At 37.7% G+C, this 22,375-nt stretch overlaps 1 long non-coding RNA gene across 1 annotated transcript in view; it reads right to left on the bottom strand.

Annotated features, from left to right (window-relative positions):
* Positions 1 to 18,994: 18,994 nt before the first annotated feature.
* The window catches only part of LOC122688557, a 253,942-nt gene continuing 250,561 nt past the window's right edge, over positions 18,995 to 22,375 (bottom strand). The window contains exon 3 of the long non-coding RNA XR_006339503.1: positions 18,995 to 19,123. This is a non-coding gene — a long non-coding RNA (uncharacterized LOC122688557). The remainder of the gene's footprint in view (positions 19,124 to 22,375) is intronic.

The raw sequence follows: 22,375 nt of genomic DNA, 5'->3' as shown, positions 1-22,375 counted from the left end.
GCATCAATTCTTTGGCACTCAGCTTTCTTTATTGGTCCAACTCTCACATCCATACATGAAGAATGGAAAAACCATAGCTTTGACTAGATGAACCTTTGTCGGCAAAGTAATGTCTCTGCTTTTTAATATGCTGTCTAGGTTGGTCATAACTTTTCTTCCAAGAAGCAAGTGTCTTTTAATTTCATGGCTGCAGTCACCATCTGCAGTGATTTTGGAGTCCAAGAAAATAAAGTCTGTCACTGTTTCCATTGTTTCCCCATCTATTTGCCATGAAATGGTGGGACTGGATGCCATGATCTTATTGTTTTGAATCATTTAGTTTTAAGCCAGCTTTTTCACTCTCCTCTTTCAATTTAATCAAAAGGCTCTTCAGTTCCTCTTCACTATCTGCCATTAAGGGTAGTGTAGAGGATATAGAGGACATTTCAAATAAAGGGGAGAGGCTGACTATTTAATAAAAATCACTGAGTCTGGAAAAAAATTTATTCTTGTTTTATAACATAGAAATATGAATAAATAAATATATTCCAGGGTTAGTGGCACTAAATATAATATAACTTTTATCATCACCTTGGGGTTAGCAAGAAAACTGAAAGAAAGCCAAGAAACACAGAAGGAAAGACTACCAAAACCAAACTATTTAAAACTTGAAAACTTCTATTCAAGAAAAAAACACTCTAAAACAAAAGTTAAATGGTAGGAAGGAAAAATACATAAATATGCAACATGTACAATAGGCAAAAATCAATAAAGTTCCCATTTCTATATTTATATAAGAAAAAAACAATAGAAATATGACCGCAAGTTGTAAAGAAGCAATTCAAGAAGAAGAAATATAAATAAAGAGTAAATAAATTTTAGAAGATGCTCAGCCTTACTAGGTATCAAAAAGCCTATATTAAGCCAACAAGATACAAAATGTTTTCCTTTTAGATTGGTAAAAAAAATAATGAAGTTGGTATCAAGTGTCAGTAATAGAGTGAGGAAATATTTAATCTTATACCTTGGAGGTTTAAATAAATATATACACATATACATACATATACAGAGAGAGACAGAGAACATTTCTGCACAAGAACTTTAAGAAAGCTAAGAATGCAAGCCAAGCTGGCAAGGACCACACAGCCCCACCACCCTCCAAGAGAAGCAGTTGTCTCAAGAGACTGCACAACACTTTTAAAGTGACTCCCACACCATTAGAAGCAGAAGGCAGCTGGCCTTTGGCAAGCAGCTGAGCAGAAGTGGGGCCAGTGAGAGGGCAGAAGACAAGGAAAGAAGTAGAGAATGATGATATCACTTATTATGACTTCTCTTTTTTTCAAGGAGGTTTTGAAGCTCAGAAATCTGGGGTATGATTGGCTTTTTGGAAGGAAACAGAAAAGTGAATAAACTTTAAACACAAATAAAGTATTGTGAAGGATGTAAAGGGCTAATTCATAGGGAAGGTTTGAACTACTATCTGGGGTTGGAGACTGGTCCAAGTTGAACAAGATCTTTACAGACAGGAAATCTGTAGCATTAAAATTTGAAACAATAAATAAGAAAAAATAAGGATACTACATGTGTCTTTGTGTTTGTGTGTGTGTGTATACATACCTACTTAATTTAGCATGACTTGTTATGTCACTGTTTTACTATGGCACTTTCCACCTTGGAAATAGTTTTATATTTAAAAAATATATATAAATTTGCACTACTGAAAAGCAGCTATTATTTTACTCAAGATTTGTCATCCATTTTTAGAGATTAAATACTCTCAAGCAATGAGCAAAGAGATTGTATTGCACTGTTCTCACAAAAATATTTGCTCACTATCTGTTTGCTCTACCATTGACTTTATTGTTTTTATTTTTATCAAATAAAACATGCCATAGTTTAACAGATTTATTTAAACCATACGGCTAACCATTCCCTGCCCCCAAGAAAAAGAAGACAGTACCTTCTATAATCCCCACCCCGTTCCTTCCCAAGTCTTCTTTCACAGGACAATGACTTTCAACTCTCTTTCTCACTCAAACTACAGGAATTTTTGTTTAAAGACTTGAGATGTTTAGTCCTGTGAATTGCACATTGACATACTAGCTAGTAACGATGGCATGGTTGTAAGAATTTAATATTTTTCCTACAAACCTTTAATCATGTTATTTCAAAGATTCAATCCAAGGTTACAGTCATTAAAATAGCCATCTAAAAAGAAAAACAAAAATTAAGTATGATTTTGTTTCCCAATTACCCAAAATGAATAGTGGCAGGCCAAACATACATGCACACAGCCAAACCCAACGAAACTGCTTTTGATGCCTCAGGGCCAAGATAAATTCACTCAACTCCTTGAATCTAAGCCAGAACCACTTCCTTACCAAAACAGAGAATTTCTTAAGCTACAACTATCAGTTAGAATCACCATGAAGTTTGCTGAGAATCAAAACTAATGACAAATCTAACGTTATGTTTAGAGCGGCCTGTAGAAATATTGCTGATGATTCGCATTATAAATAGAAATAAAATCACTAGCTTGATCTTTTTAAATTGAAGGGCTGTAAGAAAGATGACATCAAGAATTATGGTCTGTTTTCCAAGTAATAGCTATAATCTTAGAACTTGTATAATCTGACAACTGGTACACAATAGGTATAATCTTTCAACTGGCTAGCCATGAAAACTTATCACTAGGAAATGTTCTTTCAAAATAAGCTCAAAAATCTAATGTTTTGAAATGGTTTTAATTTACAACTGAAGATGCTTATGGGGCTTTTCTTTTTGGTAAATCTTTATATTGAAATATACATACATTAAACAGTTCTGAATATATAAACAGTAAGCATACAGCTCAACACATTTTGATCACCTAGATCAGGACTGAGCGCATTATCAGCATCCTGGAAGCCTCCCTCTCTATCAACCATCCTCAATCATTATTCCTCCAAAAGTAACCGATATTCTGATTTCTGTCACCAAAGATTATTTCTGCTTGTTATTAAACTTTATATAAAAATTGAATCATATATTACCCTATAACATGTACTCTTTTGAGTCTGGCTTTTCTGCTCAATATTTTAACTGTAAGACTCATCCAAATTTTTACTTATTGCCATAGTTTGATCTTTCTTTGGTGCTATAAAATATTCCATCACAGAATACATCACAATTTACTGTGGATTTGATAGACATTTGGGTTATTTCCAGTTACGGACTCTTATAAACCTAATATAAATGTTCTGTACATGTTTCTGATGAATGCATGGGTGCATGCTAAGTGGCTTCAGTTGTGTCCGACTCTTTGCGACCCTATGGACTGTAGGCCATCAGGCTCCTCTGTCCATGGAATCCTCCAGGCAACAATACTGGAGTGGGTGGCCACTGCCTCCTCCAGGGGATCTTCCTGACCCAGGGATCAAACCCATGTTTCCCACGTCTCCGGCATTGGCAGGCAGGTTCTTTACCACTAGTGTCATCAGTAGGGCTTCCCTACTGATGAGTATATATCTGTATGCATTTCTGTTGGTTGTATATGTTCATGACATGAGGTATATATTTAGCTTTAGTAGATATTTCAAACAGTGTTCTATAGTAGTTGCACCAATTTACATTTCCCCAGCAGGGTGGGAGAGTACTAATTGTTCTACATCCTTACCAATAACTGGTGTTATATATTCTTTTTTTTTTCTCATTTTAGTCATTTTGGCAGGTGAATAGTATCATGTTATTGTGGATATAACATGCATTTCTCTTTTCAGTGTTCTTTCATATGAATGACTCGCTTATATTCCTCTAAGTGCCTACTGAGGTCATTTGCCCATTTTATTTGGGTTGTCTTCTTATTTCTTTATTATTACCTATTAATACAAGTTCTTTACATCCATATCAAATATCTTTGCTCCTCTATGACTTGAGTTTTAACTCTCTTCATGGTATATTTTAGTGACTAAAATGTCTTAATTTTTAACAAAACCCAATTTATCAAGATTTTTATTTATAGTTAGTGCTTTTGGGTCCTTTTAGAAAACTTTGCTCACTATGCTAAGTGAAATAAGTCAGGAAGAGAAAGACAAAGATTTTATATGTGGAATCTAAAAAATACAAGAAACTAGTGAGTAAAACAAAAAGCAGCAGACTAACAGATATAGAGAACAAACCAGTGGTTACCAGTGGGGAGAAGAAAAGCGGGAGAGGCAATACAGGGGTAGGAGATTTTAAAATAGAGCTATTCAGGGATTATATGAACTTACATGTGTGAAACTTTTTAAAATTGTAAAGCACAACAGAATTTAAAGAATCTTTAAAGGGTAATAAAATTTTAAAAATAAAACTTAAAAAATAGAAAGCTTTGCTCAACTCATGGTCATGGTAATCTTGTCCTATGCTAATCTTAACCTTAGTTTACTTTTCACCTTTAAGAATATTACATTTAAGCATTCCACATTTAATTAAGCTATTAAATCCATCTGTAATTAACTTTGTATACAAGATAGGAGTTAAGGTTCATTTTTTACGACATGGATAATCCAGTCTAATTAATCTAGCTCAATTTATCTTCTAAAAGCTTTTCTTGAAAATGCATTTTCATTGAAAACCAAGTGACTGTACATGTGTAGGTGTTTCTGGACTAGCTGTCTCGCTCAATGATCTATTTGTCTATCACTGTGCCAGAATCATACTGCTTTAATTATAGTTGTTTGATAAGCACTGGTATCTATTGACATAAATCCTCCAACTTTGATCTTCTTCAAGATTGGTTTGACTATCTAGATCATTTGATTAGACAGAAAATTTTTAGAGTTAGCTTATCAATTTTCAATCAAAGAAATGCTGGTGCAATTTTGGTTGGGATTACATTAAATCTACAAATCAATTTAAAGAGAACAGACATCCTTGCATTGCTTATTCCAAATCCATCAAAATGGCATATCTTTTATTTTGGCATGCTCTCATTTACCTAAATAATATTTTGTAGTTTTCTGATTATAGGTTTTCAATATTTGATTGATTTACTCCTAGGTATTTAATGTCTTCTGCCATCATAAAGAATATTATTTTGAAATAAATATATCTGTATGCTTATTGTTATTATATAGAAAAACAATAGTTTTTTCATATTTACCTTCTATTCAGCAACCATGCTAATTTACATGATAAGTTTCTTTTGGATATTTCTTTTGGATATTATATGTACACAATCACATCATATATCTCCAAAAAATGACATTTCAAAAATTTCTAATTATTATGACTTTTTTGTTGTTCTATTGCACTGGCTAAGCAGTCCTGTACAATACTGAATAGAAATAAGGATACTGAACATCTCTGTCTTACTCCAAACTTTGGGAGAGAAGGAATTTACTATCTCCCCATTAAGTCATCAGGATTCCCTGGCAGCTCAGCAGTAAAAGAATCCACCTGCAATGCAGGAGACGTGGATTCGACTCCTGGGTCAGGAAGATTCCCTGGAGAAGGAAATGGCAACCCACTCCGGTATTCTTGCCTGGAAAATCCCATGGACAGAGAAGTCTGGTGGACTACAGTCCATGGGGTGGCAAGAATCAGATATGACTTAGCAACTAAACAACAACAAAAATTAAGTGGTTAGCTGTAAGTTTTTAAGAGATATCCATTAATAGCTTAAGAAAATTTCTTTCTATATCTAGCTCTTAAGAGATTTTAGCATGAATGGGTGTTGAATTTTATCAAATGCTTTTTCAGCATTTATTGAGATGATCGTGTGGTTTCTCATATCCTTCTACTGTCATATCTTATGATGATTGGTGTTTAATATTAAATCAGCCACACATTCCCAGAATAAACTTAACTTGGTCATGAGGTGCTTGATTTGCTAATATTTTATGTAAGATTCTTGAATCTATATTTATATAAGAAATTGGTTTTAAATTTCCTTTCTTGTAATAACCTTGCTAGGTTTTGATTTCAAGGTTATGCTGCCCTCATAAAATGAGCTGGGAGATACTTTTTCTTTTTCCATTTTTCTGTCTTTTTTCCTAGATGATGGCCCTTCATGAGCCTCAAATAAAAGTCTAAGGTATTTATGAGGGGCTCTCCCTGGCAAGCCTGAATTCCAGTTACTCCTCAGTACTGTCAGACTGCCAGAATATCTGCAGCTTAGCTTTTTAGTGTCTTAGCAACTGCATTCTGCTAGATTTCTGTGTGTCTCATCCTGTGAACATTCAGCTTACAAATAATCAAATAACTCAAGGGGAAACTGCACACAGAATGCTGGATTCACATCTCTGCAGAGTCTCTTCTCAGCACAAAGACCTTTCTAGTCCTAGCTGTCTTATAGTTCTAAGGTCCAATTTTTTGTATCCCTTTCCCAGAGAAGCTGTAAGAACTCAAAGGTGCTGCATTCTTTTCAACCTACGTGCCATATCCTAAGGGGTGAACAGCAGTGGATGTAGGATTCATCTCAACTATTTTCTTTCTCTGGGTTCTCAGCCCTTCAAGTCCTGGCTGTCTCAATTGTTCTCCAGTGATGCCATAAATATTTCTGCTTGTTCGTTTATCTTGCATTCTTTTTATCCAGCTTTTTGGCTCAGTATCATCAGAAAGACGAGTCTGGTAAGAACGAATCCGTCATAGCTAGAATCAGAAGCCGCTGAATAGAGCTCTAAAATAGACAACCTCGCAGCATCACTTCCCACTCTGTCACTTCACATCTGGGAACAAACTATTCTTTAGCTAAGGTCAGCAGTTTGTGCCCCATTTAGGGGCAGGATGAAAGATTTTGTCTCACTCTCCTGAGCCCCATCATTCTTCAGTGACTGAGAGTCATCTTCATGGTCTATTGTTGCCTCATTAACAAGGCTACTCACAGGGCATAATTTTACCCAAATTGTATTACTTAATTTTGCTCAACTGACACTAAAACAGGAGATACTGTGACATTTTAAGTTCTTTTGTTTTTTTACTGTTCAAACAGCTACCATTTCCTTCTATACAGTGGAAGGACAAAACATTAACTCATAAATCAGGAATTTGAATCTACCTCCTGAGCAAGAACAACTTATGTACCTATGATTGGTTCATTACCTGTAATTCAACAGTTACGGTATTTCAAGAGATGTTGATAGCACAAATTTCTTCCACATGGGCCCAAACCTATGTCCTATTAATGTTGACCATACACAGTCAGAAATTAAAATAGGGTCAAGAGGACTCCTCTGGACAATCTATTTACTTATTTCTTTTAAAGGAATAAAATATACATTGGCTGGAAATACTATTCCGGCACATGCCTAAGAATAGCATGGAGACAAGTTTACCTAATCTATAGTAAGTCTTTTATAAGTTTAAAAATTAACTCTGAACTTCTGGTTTCCTAACTCCTACAGTAGAAAAAAAAATGGTATGACACTGAAAACTTATTGTCATTCATTTCTGAATAGCTATGAAAAAGGATAAAAATAAGGGGTTAGAAGACCTGGGAAGGGGGGAAACGCAGTAATTGCTTAAGAAGATGCTTGGCCCCTGGTTCTAGATTGCTTATATCTTGTTTCTAAGCCTATCTCCTCAGCACCTCTCTCCCCACTTTATAGCTTTGGTTTTCCTGGAAGGGCTTACTGTCATTGAACACTAAAAACTACTGATTTGAACTGCCCTTCCAGGGCAGTTCAGTCATGCTGATCAAGTCCTTTAATGGCTGAGATTACCTATGATTCAGCCATGACAAAGATCTTGTTTTAGCTCTACCAACAGTAAATAACAAATTCTGGGATCATCTTCATAGGCAGCTCTTTATGGAAGACATGACCAAAATATCACAAGCCTATTTAGAGTAGGTAACAGGTGTAAACATCTCACATTTCTGCTTTGGAACAAGGGATGAATTAATAACTATCCAATGCTAATTTCCTTCCTAAGAGTCTCTAATTAGATAATACCATGTCATCAACTAATAGTAAGGAATTGGTATGTCACCTATGGATGGACTATGCCACAGTATGGGAAAAACCAGATGTTCTCTTAAAGAGTTTCTGAGACACTTGGACAGTAAGAGAAAAAATTGAAAAAGAAGGGGGAGGAGCCAAGATGGCGGAGGAGTAGGACGGGGAGACCACTTTCTCTCCTACAAATTCATCAAAAGAATAACTGAATGCAGAGCAAACCTCACAAAACAACTTCTGATCGCTAGCTGAGGTCATCAGGCGCCCATAAAAGCAGACCATTGTCTTCGAAAGGAGGTAGGACAAAATATAAAAGATAAAAAGTGAGACAAAAGAGCTAAGGACGGAGACCCATCCCGGGAAGGGAGTCTTAGGCGGCCTTGCTTGGGCTAGGGTCCGGGCCTGAGGGCCCTGAGGACAATCGGAGGGAGCTTCTGTGAGGTGCCAACTTGAACTGTGGGAGACCAAAAGAGAGAAAATTAACCGGCCGGAACACACTGCCGGCCGTTCGCAGAATAAAGGGACGGAGAAAGTCCCAAGAAGAGGTCGCAGGCTGCGGACCTGCCCAGCCCCGCCGGAGGCAGGAGGCAGGGGGGAGGGGAAGGTCGCGGCGAGACACAGGGCGCAGGCACCCGACCGGCGCGGGCGGGGACTGGGGCTGGGGACGCAGAGGGCGGAAGGCGCGCGCACCCGACTGGCGTAAGCGGAAACTGAGACTGGGTCCGCGGAAGGGAGTGAGTGCGCCACACCTGGGGATAGCGCGCCCATCAAGCCCCTCGCTGCCTGGACCGCTCTGACGGGGAAGGCACAGAAAGCAGGCGCAGCTTTTCCTTCCGCGCTTTTGTGTAACACCCGAGGGCTGGAACCTGGCGCAGCGCGGGGCGCGCTCCATATAGAACAGCCGGGAGCCTGAGCAGCGCAGACGGAGAAAGCAGCGTCAGCCCCTCCCGGCAGCGCCAGCCCGCCCCCGCAGGGCCAGCCCCTCCCCGCAGCGTCAGCCCCTCCCTTCAGCGTCAGCCCCGCCCCGCAGCGCAACGGAACTAGCTAACTGAATAAGAGCCCACCTCCGCCCGCCTGTGTCAGAGCAGAAATGAGGCTCTGAAGAGACCGGCAAACAGAAGCCAAATAAACAAAGGGAACCGCTTCAGAAGGGACTGGTGCAACAGATTAAAATCCCTGTAGAAAACACCGACTTCACCGGAAGGGCCCTGTAGATATCGAGAAGTGTAAGCTGGAACGAGGAGCTATCTGAAACTGAGCCGAACCCACACTGACCGCAGCAGTTCCAGAGAAACTCCTAGATATATTTTTACTTTTTTTTTTCTAAGTAAGGAAAAAAAAAAAATTTTTTTTCTTTTTATATTTTTTCTTTTTTATTTTTTCTCTTTTATTTTCCTTTAAAATTCCCTATTACTCCCCCATTACTCCTTAACTTTCATTTAATAGATTTTTACGATTTTTTTAATTAGGGGAAAAAAAATTTTTTTTTTCCTTTCTTTTTTTTTTGTTTTTTTTTTTTGTTTTTTTTTTTCTTTTTCTTTCTTTTTTCTTCTTTTTTTTCCTTTCCGTTTTCTCTTTTATTTTCTATTTTTCTTTTTCTCTTATTTCTTTTAAAGTCCTCTAGTACTCCTCTACTACTCTTCATTTTCATTTTCACTACACTATAACCTTACCAAAAAAAAAAAAAAAGAAGCCCTATCTTTAAACCGAAGATTATTCTCTCCCAATCTTGACTCTCTGTTTTCTACCTCAGAACACCTCTATTTCCTCCTTTCCCCTTCTCTTCCAATCCAATTCTGTGAATCCTTGTAGGTGTCTGAGATACGGAGAACACTCTGGGAACAGACAGCTGCGTAGATCTGTCTCTCTCCTCTTGAGTCCCCCTTTTTCTCCTCCTGCTCATCTCTATCTCCCTCCTCCCTTTTCTCCTGTTCATGTAACTCTGTGAACCTCTCTGGGTGTCCATAACAGGGGAGAATCTTTTCGCCATTAACCTAGAAGTTTTATTATCAGTGCTGTATAGTTGGAGAAGTCCTGAGACTACAGGAAGAATAAAACTGAAATCCAGAGGCAGGAAACTTAAGCCCAAAACCTGAGAACACCAGAAAACTCCTGACTACATGGAACTTTAAGCAATAAGTGACCGTCCAAAAGCCTCCATACCTACACTGAAACCAACCACCACCCAAGAGCCAGTAAGTTTTAGAGCAAGACATACCACGCAAATTCTCCAGCAACACAGGAACATAGCCCCGAATGTCAACATACAGGCTGCCCAAGGTGACACCTAACACATAGACCCATCTCAAAACTCATTACTGGGCGCTCCATTGCTCTCCAAAAAGAAGAAATCAAGTTCCACGCACCAGTACACCTACGCAAGCTTCCCTAACCGGGAAACCTTGACAAGCCAATCGTCTAACCCCACCCACTGGGTAAATCCTCCACAATAAAAAGGAACCACAGACCTCCAGAATACAGAAAGCCCACTCCAGACACAGCAATCTAAACAAGATGAAAAGGCAAAGAAATACCCAACAGGTAAAGGAACATGAAAAATGCCCACCAAGTCAAACAAAAGAGGAGGAGATAGGGAATCTACCAGAAAAAGAATTTAGAATAATGATAATAAAAATGATCCAAAATCTTGAAAACAAAATGGAGTTACAGATAAATAGCCTGGAGACAAAGATTGAAAAGATACAAGAATTGTTTAATAAAGACCTAGAAGAAATAAAAAAGAGTCAATTAAAAATGAACAATGCAATGAATGAGATCAAAAACACTTTGGAGGGAACCAAGAGTAGAATAACGGAGGCAGAAGATAGGATAAGTGAGGTAGAAGATAAAATGGTGGAAATAAATGAAGCAGAGAGGAAAAAAGAAAAAAGGATCAAAAGAAATGAGGACAACCTCAGGGACCTCTGGGACACTGTGAAACGCCCCAACATTCGAATCATAGGAGTCCCAGAAGAAGAAGACAAAAAGAAAGGCCATGAGAAAATACTCGAGGAGATAATAGCTGAAAACTTCCCTAAAATGGGGAAGGAAATAGCCACTCAAGTCCAAGAAACCCAGAGAGTCCCAAACAGGATAAACCCAAGGCGAAACACCCCAAGACACATATTAATCAAACTAACAAAGATCAAACACAAAGAACAAATATTAAAAGCAGCAAGGGAAAAACAACAAATAACACACAAAGGGATTCCCATAAGGATAACAGCTGACCTATCAATAGAAACCCTCCAGGCCAGAAGGGAATGGCAGGACGTCCTGAAAGTAATGAAAGAGAATAACCTACAACCTAGATTACTGTATCCAGCAAGGATCTCATTCAGATATGAAGGAGAACTCAAAAGCTTTACAGATAAGCAAAAGCTGAGAGAATTCAGCACCACCAAACCAGCTCTTCAACAAATGCTAAAGGATCTTCTCTAGACAGGAAATACAGAAAGGTTGTATAAACGTGAACCCAAAACAACAAAGTAAATGGCAACGGGACCACACCTATCAATAATTACCTTAAATGTAAATGGGTTGAATGCCCCAACCAAAAGACAAAGATTGGCTGAATGGATACAAAAACAAGACCCCCATATATGCTGTCTACAAGAGACCCACCTCAAAACAAGAGACACATACAGACTAAAAGTGAAGGGCTGGAAAAAAATATTTCATGCAAATGGAGACCAAAAGAAAGCAGGAGTCGCAATACTCATATCAGATAAAATAGACTTTCAAATAAAAGCTGTGAAAAGAGACAAAGAAGGACACTACATAATGATCAAAGGATCAATCCAAGAAGAAGATATAACAATTATAAATATATATGCACCCAACATAGGAGCACCGCAATATGTACGGCAAACACTAACGAGTATGAAAGAGGAAATTAATAGTAACACAATAATAGTGGGAGACTTTAATACCCCACTCACAACTATGGATAGATCAACTACACAGAAAATTAACAAGGAAACACAAACTTTAAATGACACAATGGACCAGCTAGACCTAATTGATATCTATAGGACATTTCACCCCAAAACAAGCAACTTCACCTTTTTCTCAAGTGCACACGGAACCTTCTCCAGAATAGATCACATCCTGGGCCATAAATCTGGTCTTGGAAAATTCAAAAAAATTGAAATCATTCCAGTCATCTTTTCTGACCACAGTGCAGTAAGATTAGATCTCAATTACAGGAAAAAAATTGTTAAAAATTCAAACACATGGAGGCTAAATAACACGCTTCTGAATAACCAACAAATCATAGAAGAAATCAAAAAAGAAATCAAAATATGTATAGAAATGAATGAAAATGAAAACACAACAACCCAAAACCTATGGGACACTGTAAAAGCAGTGCTAAGGGGAAGGTTCATAGCATTACAGGCTTACATCAAGAAACAAGAAAAAAGCCAAATAAATAACCTAACTCTACACCTAAAGCAATTAGAGAAGGAAGAAATGAAGAACCCCAGGGTTAGCAGAAGGAAAGAAATCTTAAAAATTAAGGCAGAAATAAATGCAATAGAAACTAAAGAGACCATAGCAAAAATCAACAAAGCTAAAAGCTGGTTTTTTGAAAAAATAAACAAAATTGACAAACCATTAGCAAGACTCATTAAGAAACAAAGAGAGAAGAACCAAATTAACAAAATTAGAAATGAAAATGGAGAGATCACAACAGACAACACTGAAATACAAAGGATCATAAGAGACTACTACCAGCAGCTCTATGCCAATAAAATGGACAACTTGGATGAAATGGACAAATTCTTAGAAAAGTATAACTTTCCAAAACTGAACCAGGAAGAAATAGAAGATCTTAACAGACCCATCACAGGCAAGGAAATCGAAACTGTAATCAAAAATCTTCCAGCAAACAAAAGCCCAGGACCAGATGGCTTCACAGCTGAATTCTACCAAAAATTTAGAGAAGAGCTAACACCTACCTTACTCAAACTCTTCCAGAAAATTGCAGAAGAAGGTAAACTTCCAAACTCATTCTATGAGGCCACCATCACCCTAATTCCAAAACCCGACAAAGATGCCACAAAAAAAGAAAACTACAGGCCAATATCACTGATGAACATAGATGCAAAAATCCTTAACAAAATTCTAGCAAACAGAATCCAACAACATATTAAAAAAATCATACACCACGATCAAGTGGGCTTTATCCCAGGAATGCAAGGATTCTTCAATATCCGCAAATCAATCAATGTAATACACCACATTAACAAATTGAAAGATAAAAACCATATGATTATCTCAATAGATGCAGAGAAAGCCTTTGACAAAATTCAACACTCATTTATGATTAAAACTCTCCAAAAAGCAGGAATAGAAGGAACATGCCTCAACATAATAAAAGCTATATATGACAAACCCACAGCAAGCATCACCCTCAATGGTGAAAAATTGAAAGCATTTCCCCTGAAATCAGGAACAAGACAAGGGTGCCCACTCTCACCACTACTGTTCAACATAGTGTTGGAAGTTTTGGCCACAGCAATCAGAGCAGAAAAAGAAGTAAAAGGAATCCAGATAGGAAAAGAAGAAGTGAAACTCTCACTGTTTGCAGATGACATGATCCTCTATATAGAAAACCCTAAAGACTCTACCAGAAAATTACTAGAACTAATCAATGAATATAGTAAAGTTGCAGGATATAAAATTAACACACAGAAATCCCTTGCATTCCTATATACTAACAATGAAAAAACAGAAAGAGAAATTAAGGAAACAATACCATTCACCATTGCAACAAAAAGAATAAAATACTTAGGAGTATATCTACCTAAAGAAACAAAAGACCTATACATAGAAAACTATAAAACACTGATGAAAGAAATCAAAGAGGACACAAACAGATGGAGAAACATACCGTGTTCATGGATTGGAAGAATCAATATTGTCAAAATGGCTATTCTACCCAAAGCAATCTATAGATTCAATGCAATCCCTATCAAGCTACCAATGGTATTTTTCACAGAACTAGACCAAAGAATTTCACAATTTGTATGGAAATACAAAAAAACCTCGAATAGCCAAAGTAATCTTGAGAAAGAAGAATGGAACTGGAGGAATCAACCTGCCTGACTTCAGACTCTACTACAAAGCCACAGTCATCAAGACAGTGTGGTACTGGCACAAAGACAGAAATATAGACCAATGGAACAGAATAGAAAGCCCAGAGATAAATCCACGGACCTATGGACACCTTATCTTTGACAAAGGAGGCAAGGATATACAATGGAAAAAAGACAACCTCTTTAACAAGTGGTGCTGGGAAAACTGGTCAACCACTTGCAAAAGAATGAAACTAGAACACTTTCTAACACCATACACAAAAATAAACTCAAAATGGATTAAAGATCTAAATGTAAGACCAGAAACTATAAAACTCCTAGAGGAGAACATAGGCAAAACACTCTCCGACATAAATCACAGCAAGATCCTCTATGACCCACCTCCCAGAATATTGGAAATAAAAGCAAAACTAAACAAATGGGATCTAATGAAACTTAAAAGCTTTTGCACTACAAAAGAAACTATAAGTAAGGTGAAAAGACAGCCGTCAGATTGGGAGAAAATAATAGCAAATGAAGAAACAGACAAAGGATTAATCTCAAAAATATACAAGCAACTCCTGCAGCTCAATTCCAGAAAAATAAATGACCCAATCAAAAAATGGGCCAGATAACTAAACAGACATTTCTCCAAAGAAGACATACAGATGGCTAACAAACACATGAAAAGGTGCTCAACATCACTCATTATTAGAGAAATGCAAATCAAAACCACAATGAGGTACCATTACACACCAGTCAGGATGGCTGCTATCCAAAAGTCTACAAGCAATAAATGCTGGAGAGGCTGTGGAGAAAAGGGAACCCTCTTACACTGTTGGTGGGAATGCAAACTAGTACAGCCGCTATGGAAAACAGTGTGGAGATTCCTTAAAAAACTGGAAATAGAACTGCCATATGACCCAGCAATACCACTTCTGGGCATACACACTGAGGAAACCAGATCTGAAAGAGACACGTGCACCCCAATGTTCATCGCAGCACTGTTTATAATAGCCAGGACATGGAAGCAACCTAGATGCCCATCAGCAGATGAATGGATAAGGAAGCTGTGGTACATATACACCATGGAATTTTACTCAGCCGTCAAAAAGAATTCATTTGAACCAGTCCTAATGAGATGGATGAAACTGGAGCCCCTTATACAGAGTGAAGTAAGCCAGAAAGATAAAGAACATTACAGCATACTAACACATATATATGGAATTTAGAAAGATGGTAACGATAACCCTATATGCAAAACAGAAAAAGAGACACAGAAATACAGAACAGACTTTTGAACTCTGTGGGAGAAGGTGAGGGTGGGATGTTTCAAAAGAACAGCATGTATACTATCTATGGTGAAACAGATCACCAGCCCAGGTGGGATGCATGAGACAAGTGCTCCGGCCTGGTGCACTGGGAAGACCCAGAGGAATCGGGTGGAGAGGGAGGTGGGAGGGGGGATCGGGATGGGGAATAAGTGTAAATCTATGGCTGATTCATATCAATGTATGACAAAACCCACTGAAATGTTGTGAAGCAATTAGCCTCCAACTAATAAAAAAATTTAAAAAAAAAAAAATTGAAAAAGAAGAGAAAGTAATTTCTCTAAAATTTTAAATATCAAACCAACAGACATGCACTAAAAGCTGTAGGGGATACAAAGACTTGTAAAACACACTTCCTCTCCTTTAGAAATTCATGGACCAATTAGGAAACAATTAAAGAAGCATCTGTGGATTAACACTGATAATGCTCACAGGCATTCACAGGAGCTGGGAACTTTCTCCCAAGTCTGACCACACTCATCATCTATGTAACTATTAATATTGTTTATTTGAAGAAGGGGGCGACAGAGGATGAGGTAGTTGGAATGGCATCACCAACTCAATGGGCATGAGTTTGAGCAAACTCCAGGAGATAGTGAAGGACAGGTAAGCCTGGCGTGCTGCAGTCCATGGGGTCACAAAGAGTCAGACATGACTGAACAACTGAACAACAACTACACAACTACAATGTAAGTTTCTTGAGGACAGAAGCTCTGCCTTTTTCACAAAGCCTAAATCAGTATTTCATAAATTTTTTAAAATTAAAAAAAAAGGTTTTTGATGTATCCAGGGCAACTGGGAAACTCCTTTTCAGAACAAATTTACAGTTTCCAAGTATACAGGCACATGTGAGGAAAGAGGATCCATTCGGATGCCTTGGGGTGCAGCGGAATGTAAAACTGTTTCTGTGGGAGTACTATTAACATCAGGAGGGAGAGACAAAACTGCCATTCACACTACATTCTTCTTCCAAAAAGATTCTTCTGCATATGATTCAGAAATTATCTGTGAATGACTCACAAAAGTTTTCTTCAAGTTAATGTGGGTTTAGTTAGTGCTGCCAAACCTTCTATTTGAGCACTTAGATTTTTACTTGGGGGATGACAATTAATACCCCTCAACCTTCCCAGGGGAGAAGGAAATGGCAACCCACTCCAGGATTCTTGCCTATAGAATCCTGTGGACAGAGGATCCTGGTGGGCTGCCATCTATGGGGTCGCACAGAGTCGGGCACAACTGAGGCCACTTAGCATGCATGCATAAGAGGAGGAAACGGCAACCCACTCCAGTATTCTTGCCTGGAGAATCCCAGGGATGGAAGAGCCTGGTGGGCTGCCGTCTGTGGGGTCGCACAGAGTCAGGCACAACTGAAGCGACTTAGCAGCAGCAGCAGCAGCAACCTTCCAGTCTGACTTGTATGAGAATGGTGTTCCTACCACTGCAGCAGAAGGTTAATTCCCCAAAGTGGAAGCCTATGTAAAAACTAAATAAAATTCAAATAGGTCAAAGGAGATAATGGTTACCTCATTAAGTGAGAAGTTCTGAGTGCATAAAGAAGAGTCCCCTTTATATATGTGTCTAAGGTGTTTTTTTAAATCAACCTTGCTATGCTTCCTTCTCCTGTCATTTAAAATCACCTGAGGCTTAAGAGGTTATGGGTTTTGTTTGGTTTTCCATTTTTTTTGATGCAGTCGGTGCTTGAGAAAATTCTTTCTTGTGTTATCATGACAAAGACCTCAGAGCCTAGGTAAAGAGCTCCCTTCCCTATGGGTTATTCATAGTTGTTGGCTTTCAGAAGCATTGAGTTCTGCTACTGAAGAATGTGTAAGTTTCTCTTAAGTTTAGATAACTGTCACTAAGACAATGTCTGTTTATAACAGCAACTCAAAAGATATCAACTGGAATTAACTACTTCTGCAATTATCAGTAATTAAAATCTATTAATAAAAAAGCAGAAAGGCATAGAAGAATTACTTGAAAAAATAAATCTGTTATTAAGAAAAGTAAACTGTATAAAAATAGTGAATACAGGAAATGTTCATGAGTCTCATAACTCTGGTTTTCAGTTTATGTATCAAATACATCTTAGCTGTTCTGTGGGACTGAAAGTGATTAAAAGCTAAGGCCCCTGGTCATTAGGAAAGATTTTTTAATATAAGGAACTTGTAGTAACTACTTGAAGTAACATCAAGGCCTAGTCCTATATCTGTTGCAAATATACATAGATATGTGTATGCCTTTACTACAAACATATATTATGCTCCACAGTTAGATCTGTGCTAATAGCACATGTGTTTTTCTTTTTAAATTTTAATTCAGAGGAACTAAGGTTTTATGACTTGGAAAGATCATTACCTTTCAGGTTCAACTTGTTAAGAAAGAAAAGAATTGTTTAAGGCAGTGATGCTAGAGAAAGCTTTGTAAATTACAGCACATTTGAAAATATTAATACTTCAAAATAAAACGTGTTACCTTCTCTTTATTGTAATAGAAAAGGCTTTGGTTTGAATTTCTGTTATAGTAAGCCACCACCAGCCTGCAGTGCTCAAAAATGAGGTAATATACAGCATGCTAGGTGTAAAAGTCAGAGGTCTTCACACCTGTTTTATTGCCCTTAATTCCTCCTTGAGGGATGCCAGTAAAGATGTGCAGACTTCAGGTCTTGATCTTCTCAAGGAGATTGGGAACCACTCAAAGTAAACACTGAAGTCACAAAACCGCAGCATTTCCAGATTGGAAGCTTAATTAGCAACAACTCAGTGACTTTTCCAAGCAGAAATCTTCTGAATGACAGGCCTCTTGACTACTACCAGTGACAAGAAGCTCACTATTTTGCAGAGTGTTCACTATTTTGTAGAGTGTTCACTATTAAATTACTCTAATCCAGTTGAAGTCTGCATTTTATACATCTAACCATTGCTCTTAATTCTTCCCTTGGAAAACATAGATAAAAATTGAATCCTGTAACCAAATTAAATATTTCAAGTATCAAAAGAAAGCCTCATATCCCCCTAGAGTCATTTATCACACTCAGGACATAGTAAATGCTCACAACATTTGCTAGATGAATAAATGAATTGTTTTAGCTTTTGAGCTAAAAATTGAGGCAAGAATGTAGCACTCAAGAAAACTTATCTTTGTCTTTCTTTCCACCACCCTTTAGTCTCATTTCCCAGACTAATATCACATTAAAACACATTTGTAGATATACTGCTGAATGAGGTTGGTTGAAAAGCACTGGATTAACTGAAAACTCCAAAATATTAAGCCAATAGGTCAATTTGGGCTCTGAATTCTCAGAGTTTTTGATTCACAACAAGTGCAGAAATTCATTAAATCTACCAGAGATGACATTAAAACCAGAAAGCATGGCAGAGGGAAGCTAATTCTGTGGTCAAGAGACTTTATGATTCTGCTTTCAAAAAAATAGGACTAAACCTGTGTTGCTTCAGGTGACATCTTTGAAAACAGCTGCCAAGTCAGTGACCTGCAACATTAGCTTTTCACAATTCTTCCACTGCTTGTAACCTCAGAACATTCCAGCCTACTGTGAGTCCTTTGAAGTGAATAGCAACCCCCAACTTAGTTTTTCTGGAGCACAGGGCATTATTTTGGATGAAAACAACTTTTGTAAACAAAAACCAGAAGGTGCAAGCTCTCACCTCGGAGTCTGGTAGCAAATGAGCCTGAAAGACTTCTTCAGAGTTGAGCGTAGTGATTGGCCAAGAAAATAGCCTAAGGTCGGGAAGGTTATGTTTGAAATCATCTGGGTTTTGGGTCCATGAGCACACAAGAAAAACAGCTATGGGGTCACTTCCTTGAAAAAGGAAAAACAACAATGACTAAAATATAAATTGACATCAAGGAAAAAAAATGAAACACAGCTATTTTGACTTCAATAAATGAAAGCTATAAATTCTCTCTACAAATCACAAAGGCTTCCTCCTTTTTACTCAATTGATTTACTGTATTTGCTAATTAAATGAGAGCTTTGTCCGAGCCTGCAGCATCAGCTAGGACGGAGAGGGGAAGGCACATCCTCTGTATTTTTTTTGAGGAAGGATGCCATTTTGGCATCATGGATCACAACAGTATGTGGCTGATCCTTCACATTCCGTATGTTTTGCTCTTTCAAAGCATTTGATCAATAACAGAAAACAAAGCTGAACATAGTGGACATCAGAGTTTTACTGCCTGAGTTCACATCCCAGATCCTGTTACATGACTTGGGAGAAGTCACTTGGCTTAACTTTTTCTCAGTTTTCTTTTCTGTGCAATGGGGAAATATTGCACAGAAAATATTCAGGAAATACCTGAATCAAAATACTTTGGTTGGAGTTTCAAAGAGGTGGTGTGTGTACTTAGCACACCAAAATACTATTATTTCTGTAATAAAAATGCTTATTATTATATAAATATTTCATGTAATCCAATTACAGTTTATAAAGCTTTTTATAATTCTAACTTACTGATAATTATTAAACATATAACATTTTATAAATATAATCACTGATATAATTATTATTACTATCATCATCATTATTACAGTACCAAGTATTACTAAATCCAAACATCCAGATATTTTTCTGTATTTTACTCTGGCCTCGAGAACATCTGGGGATGAAGCCAGATGCCTAGGGCTGAGGAAGGCAAGTCTTTTGTTACTAACAGAGAGACAGCCGGCTGGCGCACAGAAACCTCCAGGAAGCAGTTCCCTGGGGGGCAATCATCTCCCCTCTCCCATACCCCTCGCCGCATGCACAGCATTCTTCTAATCTCCCAAGGCTAGTGCTGGGCCCAGCTCCTGGGGTTTATTTTGATAAATGTTTCGGGCTACAGAGTGCCAAGAAACTTGATCCATTTGCTTCTCAAATGCCAAACCTCTACCTGGAGAAAGGAATGCTTAGATCAGTGCACAGAGATGAAAAGTTTTAAGTTAAATATGCAGTCCTCCCCTTAACCTATCGTCTTCTCTGTTCCTCAACTCTGAAAAGTTGGAAGAAAAATATCTTCTGATAAAGAGTGTCATAAATCACTAGTGGAAAGTTAAACATGATTTAGCAAATGCTCATTTTATCTTGGAAAGCAGGGTTATAACGGAACTACCTTTATGTCTAAAGCCATCAAGTTTCTTAAGGGAATTGTGCGTATTTTAATCAAATCATTCTGCAAAGTTCCATAGCTCAAATTCTTTACTAAACTTTTTTCTAAAAGTTTTTTTAGAAAAAATTTTCTAAACTTTTTATACCTAGCGGTCAAAATAAATTACACCTGGTTATTGTAAGAGGGATAAACACCATATCATTCTTTTTCAGTGGAAGGGAGAACTAATATTTCTTGAGTACCTGCTAAGTGCCATGTGTTTTACTTATGTTGTACTATTTAATATAGCAAAACTGCATCGTTTTACAGACAAAAAACCCTGACACTCAGAAAACTCCAAAAAGCTTTCTAAGTTCATAGCACTAACAAGAAGAGCAGGTAATAATCAAATGCACAATTTCAAAGCCCCCCCAAAAGAAATCACGTGCTATCACTGTTTAATGATCAATGCTTGCTCTTGTATTTGCTTACATGCTTATTGTCCATGTGCCTCTGCAATCATACAGGCTCCATGGAAACCAGGCTTTGTTTCCATGAGCCCATCAGCCACAATTACTGAGCCCCCATGCCACAAATACTGAAAGCTCTGCATTCTAGAGCTCATGCTCCACAACTAGAGAAGCCACTGCAATGAGAAGCCGCGGACCGCAACTGGAGAGTAGCCCCTGCTTGCTGCAAGTAGAGAAAGCTCACGCACAGCAACAAAGACCCAGCACAGCCAAAAATAAATAAATGAAAACTTTAAAAAATGCATGAATGAATGAAGAACACATTTCTGACATGCCCAGAATGAGTCAATAGGAAGTCAAGTCAATTCTCACTTTCCCTCTTGAAGTAAACAATGATGGTAATTGTTCCAATATCCTATGGCATTTTATCATTTGATACATGATAGAAAAGAAATCTTTCCTTTTGTTTTGAAAATACCAATAGTTATCTCATTAAGTCTGGAAAGTACTGTCATTCCCTATGAAGTCTGTCACAGCACTGAATCCATCTTGTTGAATCCTGAAGAATTGTCTAACTTTGGAAGATTTATCAGAAAGTTCTCCTAAAAAGATAGTTTCCAGAATTCTTTTGGTTAGTGACATGAGAAGCAGCTGGAGTGATGTGGTTTCAAGCATTGCTTTCGATTTGATGTCATGTTCCTCTCACAGGTTTCCTCCTTACTAGCTCAGTTGGTTAGACCTTGATATTAAATACAATGAGGTATAGGTCATGGGTCCAAATCTCTGGTGGAACAATTAGTTTTAAGTTTGTTGCCTGGACACAGGATTAACTCTGAGCCTCTTCCATTCCCCTTCACTTTGATTTCGTGCTTCAGAAAGGCCAGGAGAAACACGAGCAAAACAGATGCTTTCTGGGAGACCAGCAGGAGAGTCATCTCTCCATAAAATCCCCAGATCTCACATTTACACTCCCTCAAAGAGTTATCTTACTGACTCACACTTCATTAACAATTGATTTTATGCATTTCCTAATTAGAAATATAAACAGTGGAACAAACCATCTATAAACAAGCTCATAAATAACCAAGCAACCAGTTTATATAAAATTAAAGATGAAAAAAAAACTTAAGATTTCTAATGACCAGAAGTAACCCTTCTGAATAAAACTCTTACTATAATACACAAGCTAAGAGCACTTTAATGAGAAAACAGTTACTTAGGTTATTCTATGGGTGGATACACATTAACATAAATTACATTCATAAACTCTCAGGAAAGGATTAGTGGCTTTATAAGCAGTAACAAGAAGGGGTCTCATTAACTGAGAATATTTAGGTCCTGGAGGAGATCGATTCCAGGAGACACAGAGCCCAGCAGTCTAATTCCAATAAAGACTTATTCAATTTAAGTCAAGAGCTGAATAAAAAATTGGACTAGGGTCTGGCCCACAGACAGATGATTCCTTCTGCTGAGAAAATGTGAGGTCTTTAAAATAACTCCAGGTATCCTTAGTTTGA

This window comes from Cervus elaphus, chromosome 33, assembly GCF_910594005.1.
Source record: "Cervus elaphus chromosome 33, mCerEla1.1, whole genome shotgun sequence".
NCBI classification, from domain to species: domain Eukaryota; kingdom Metazoa; phylum Chordata; class Mammalia; order Artiodactyla; family Cervidae; genus Cervus; species Cervus elaphus.
Note: the sequence above shows the minus strand (reverse complement) of the source record. Positions and strands in the feature narration are given on the sequence as shown.